Source organism: Anopheles ziemanni, assembly GCF_943734765.1.
Source record: "Anopheles ziemanni chromosome X unlocalized genomic scaffold, idAnoZiCoDA_A2_x.2 X_unloc_6, whole genome shotgun sequence".
Taxonomy (NCBI): Eukaryota; Metazoa; Arthropoda; class Insecta; order Diptera; family Culicidae; genus Anopheles; species Anopheles ziemanni.
Genome location: NW_026689829.1, coordinates 46655 through 52500, shown reverse-complemented (window position 1 = coordinate 52500; position 5846 = coordinate 46655).

The following is a 5846-nucleotide window of genomic DNA, read 5'->3' as shown; positions in this document are numbered from 1 at the left end:
AGCGTGGACCAGGGGAGGAACACACTTTTCATAGAAACGTAAGGCATCCATGACTGCCATAGTGCGTAAGCCGCCGCTGTGCGCGTAAACCCGTTCCCCGTAGGGAGGAGTCAAGCCGCCGCTTAGAGACGAAGTATGAAGTGTCCTCTTCCACATAGGGCAAGCTAGAATGAACTATCTTACCCAGGACCGCCGAAGCAGCGTGGACCAGGGGAGAACTGAACTTTATACTTCACACCACAGTATTGAGTAATGTGCCCTCTTCCACATAGGGCAAGCTGGAATGTTCCATTTTACCCAGGACGGCCGAAGCGGCGTGGACCAGTGGAGGACTACACAATCATGAGGTTTGATATCGACTTGTGTGTTTCAATAGGGTACCGATGGTATGTTTTGAACCGATTTGATTTAGCCATTCTGAAGTCATCACTTGGTTGAAGCGCTGAACTAGGGAGGCATCGTTTACATTACTTGTATATATTGGTTTTCGCATGCTCTACTAGGTTAATGTCATGAGGTTGGCTATCGAGCATGCCCAAGTGATGACTTGATTGTGTGCTTGCTTGAATTCTTCACATTTCATACCATCGGTTAGTTGTCGAATCATTCCTCGATCATAACCTTCGTTCTTGGTTCATGTATGCTCTCTTCCACATAGGGCAAGCTAGAATTAACTATCTTACCCAGGACCGCCGGAGCAGCGTGGACCAGGGGAGAACTATACTTTGTCTTGTATGCCCTCTTCCACATAGGGCAAGCTAGAACTAACTATCTTACCCAGGACTGCAAAGCAGCGTGGACCAGTGGAGGACTATACTTTGTTCATTACACCACAGTATTAAGTATGGTGTCCTCTTCCACATAGGGCAAGCTAGAACTAACTATCTTACCCAGGACCGCCGAAGCAGTGTGGACCAGGGGAGGACTATACTTTATACTTCACACACTAGCCATACTGAAGTCATCACTTGGTTGAAGCGCTGAACTACGGCGGGGTAATCGTTTACAGGTTATAATCATATAGCTGCATGCTCATTAGTAGATAATGGAATATTGTATGGCAATATGAGCATGCCCAAGTGATGACTTTGTTTCAAGCTCAACAGGTAGGGTATTGAGTCCTCTTCCACATAGGGCAAGCTAGAATGAACTATCTTACCCAGGACCGCCGGAGCAGCGTGGACCAGTGGAGGACTCTATACTTTATACTTCACACCACAGTATTGAGTACGACTTGCATAAAGCCCCTATTGAGAACCACGAGGGCTCTCTCAATGTAGAACCACGAGGGCTCTAGTACCGATTCTCTCGGTACGGCATGGTCCGTGTTCCTTTATGCTTGTACTCGCAGAAAGTCTCAACCCGGAGGTCTTGACTTTGATTGTCATAGTTGGACTACGACGGGGCATCCGACCATTGCTGATCGAACACCCCTGATTCACCATCTTTCGGGTAGGCGGTACGCGTACCTCCGGACGCGGAAGTCTCAACCCGGAGGTCTTGACTTTGATTGTCATAGTTGGACTACGACGGGGCATCCGACCATTGCTGATCGAACACCCCTGATTCATCATCTTTCGGGTAGGCGGTGCGCGCACCTCCGACGCGGAAGTCTCAACCCGGAGGTCTTGACTTTGTATTGTCATAGTTGGACTACGACGGGGTATCCGACTCATCGAATACCCCAGAAGCACACCATCTTTCGGGTAGGCGGTACGCGTACCTCCGGACGCGGAAAGTCTCAACCCGGAGGTCTTGACTTTGATTGTCATAGTTGGACTACGACGGGGCATCCGACCATTGCTGATCGAACACCCCTGATTCATCATCTTTCGGGTAGGCGGTGCGCGCACCTCCGACGCGGAAGTCTCAACCCGGAGGTCTTGACTTTGTATTGTCATAGTTGGACTACGACGGGGTATCCGACTCATCGAATACCCCAGAAGCACACCATCTTTCGGGTAGGCGGTACGCGTACCTCCGGACGCGGAAAGTCTCAACCCGGAGGTCTTGACTTTGGTTGTCATAGTTGGACTATGACGGGGCATCCGACCATTGCTGATCGAACACCCCTGTTACACCATCTTTCGGATAGGCGGTGCGCGACACCACCGACGCGGAAAGTCTCAACCCGGAGGTCTTGACTTTGTATTGTTGGATAGTCCTCTTCCACTATAGGGCAAGCTGGAAATATTCCATTTTACCCAGGACTGCCGAGGCAGCGTGGACCAGGGGAGAACTTCACGGAATCTTCAGGCATCCATGATTGCCATAGTGCGTAAGCCGCCGCTGTGTGCGTCAACTCGTTCCCCGTGAGGAGGAGTCTAGCCGCCGCTAAAAGACGAAGCATTAAGTGTCCTCATTCCACTATAGGGCAAGCTAGAATGAACTATCTTACCCAGGACCGCCGAAGCAGCGTGGACCAGGCGAAGACTATACTTTATACTTCACACCACAGTATTGAGTACGACTTGCATAAAGCCCCTAATGAGAACCACGAGGGCTCTCTCAATGTAGAACCACGAGGGCTCTAGTACCGATTCTCTCGGTACGGCTTGGTCCGTGTTCCTTTATGCTTGTACTCGCGGAAAGTCTCAACCCGGAGGTCTTGACTTTGATTGTCATAGTTGGACTACGACGGGGCATCCGACCATTGCTGATCGAACACCCCTGATTCACCATCTTTCGGATAGGAGGTGCGCCCACCTCCGACGCGGAAGTCTCAACCCGGAGGTTCGGACTTAGAGTTTTTCCCATTTAAAAGTTTTTCTCTTAGCCATACTGAAGTCATCACTTGGTGAACGATTGAACTAGGGCGGGTTAATCGTTTATAGGTATCATGTGGTTTGCATGCTCTCTTAGGTTAAGGTCATGTGGTTGGCTATCGAGCATGCCCAAGTGATGACTTTGTTTCACGCTTGCTTGATTTCTTCAAGATTCCCTGTTATATAGTGTAATCATTCGAGAACAGGGAATCTTTGGTTTTGCTCAACAGGTATTGGATGTCAACTTGGTATCTAGATCGCATTAAGTCTCAACCCTTAGGTTCGGACTTGTATAGTGACATCTTGTTACGGTCTTGAGTCTCAACCCGCAGGTTCGGACTACTTAGTGTTTGATCGAATATAATATGGCAACTTGTGCCTAAGTCTCAACCCGCAGGTTCGGACTTCTGTTTATTTGGCCAATGTATGTATAAGGCAACTTGTGCCTAAGTCTCAACCCGCAAGTTCGGACTTGTGTATTTGTTCGAAGTCATGTATAAGGCAACGTGTGCCTAAGTCTCAACTCGCAGGTTCGGACTTGTTAGTGTTTCGTCAACTTTCATATGGCAACGTGTGCCTAAGTATCAACCCGCAGGTTCGGACTTGTGTATTTGTTCGAAGTCATGTATAAGGCAACTTGTGCCTAAGTCTCAACCCGCAGGTTCGGACTTGTGTATTTGTTCGAAGTCATGTATAAGGCAACGTGTGCCTAAGTCTCAACCCGCAGGTTCGGACTTGTTAGTGTTTCGTCAACTTTCATATGGCAACTTGTGCCTAAGTCTCAACCCGCAGGTTCGGACTTGTGTATTTGTTCGAAGTCATGTATAAGGCAACTTGTGCCTAAGTCTCAACCCGCAGGTTCGGACTTGTGTATTTGTTCGAAGTCATGTATAAGGCAACGTGTGCCTAAGTCTCAACCCGCAGGTTCGGACTTGTTAGTGTTTCGTCAACTTTCATATGGCAACTTGTGCCTGAGTCTCAACCCGCAGGTTCGGACTTCTATAGTGTTTCGTCAATTATCATATGGCAACTTGTGCCGAAGTCTCAACCCGCAGGTTCGGACTTCTGGAAGGATCACTTGGCCACTAATGATCCTTCCGCAGGTTCACCTACGGAAACCTTGTTACGACTTTTACTTCCTCTAAATCATCAAGTTCGGTCAACTTCGATAAAGCAGACGCGGTTCACGAGGATCCAGCGAACGATCATCTCCAAAGACCTCACTAAATAATCCATCGGTAGTAGCGACGGGCGGTGTGTACAAAGGGCAGGGACGTATTCAACGCTGGCTGATGACCAGCACTTACTAGAAGTTCCGAGTTCATATGGACCATTGCAATCCATAATCCCTACTAAGTGAGTATTTGAGTGATTTCCCGTTCCTCTCGGAATAGGAGACACGCTGCTACCCACATTGTAGCACGCGTGTAGCCCAGAACATCTAAGGGCATCACGGACCTGTTATCGCTCGATCTCATTTTGCTAAACACAAATTGTCCTGCTAAGCAGCGTACCGTAAGTGCACTTGCGCACACGAACAGCGAAGGTGTCAGGTCATACTCCACCGAAAGGTCCTAACCCGTTCCAATCGGCATCGACGCATTAACGCTGACTGCGTTCTAGTTAGCATATGTGAGTCACGTTCGTTATCGGAATTAACCAGACAAATCAATCCACGAACTAAGAACGGCCATGCACCACTACCCTTAAATTTGAGAAAGAGCTATTAATCTGTCTCACCTCCATAAGTTCGGACCTGGTAAGTTTTCCCGTGTTGAGTCAAATTGAACCGCAAGCTCCATTTCATTGTGGTGCCCTTCCGTCAATTCCTTTAAGTTTCAACTTTGCAACCATACTTCCCCCGGAACCTGACTTTGGTTTCCCGGAAGCTACTGAGAGCACCTGGTTGTAGCGTCTCCCAATTGCTAGTTGGCATCGTTTACGGTTAGAACTAGGGCGGTATCTAATCGCCTTCGATCCTCTAACTTTCGTTCTTGATTAAAGAAAGCATCCTTGACAAATGCCTTCGCTTTAGTTAGTCTTACGACGGTCTACGAATTTCACCTCTCGCGCCGTAATACTAGTGTCCCCAACTACTTCTGTTAATCATTACCTCCGGTCTGAGTACAAACCAATGAAAGATTAGACCAAGGTCGTATTCCATTATTCCATGCAAGATTATTCTAGGGCGTTTGGGCACCCTGCTTTAAGCACTCTAATTTGTTCAAGGTAAACGTGAGCGGTCGAGCTCTATGTTACACTTGCACCCGTTGAAGGGCACACCATGACACAGACTTGGTGCCCTACCACACCATTGAGTCGCAACCAGATTCCGACTTGGCCCACCGACCACGGGTTGACCGGGTCGGCGGAGCCGGACTGTGTTGGACAAGTATCAACTTCGAACGTTTTAACCGCAACAATTTTAATATACGCTAGTGGAGCTGGAATTACCGCGGCTGCTGGCACCAGACTTGCCCTCCACTTGATCCTCGTAGAAGGATTTATGCTCTACTCATTCCAATTATGAAACATCATTAAAGAGTTTCATATTGTTATTTCTCGTCACTACCTCCCCGTCCCGGGATTGGGTAATTTACGCGCCTGCTGCCTTCCTTGGATGTGGTAGCCATTTCTCAGGCTCCCTCTCCGGAATCGAACCCTGATTCCCCGTTACCCGTTGCAACCATGGTAGTCCTCTATACTACCATCCATAGTTGATAGGGCAGATATTTGCGAGATCTGTCGTCGGTGCGAGACCATACGATCAGCATCATTATCCAGACTTCAACTCAATGACACGGAGAACCCGCGATTGGTTTGACTAATAAGTGCACCAGTTCCCGCGAGGGTCCTGGCATGTTGCATGTATTAGCTCTAGATTTTCCACAGTTATCCAAGTAACTAGGTTGATGATCTCGTAAATTATAGCTGTTATACTGAGCCTTATGCGGTTTCACATTAAATCTGTTTGTACTTAGACATGCATGGCTTAACCTTTGAGACGAGCGTATATTACTGGTAGGATCAACCAGAATTCCGACTTTGCGTTCGAATGTTCATTGTCCCATTGCACCCGGA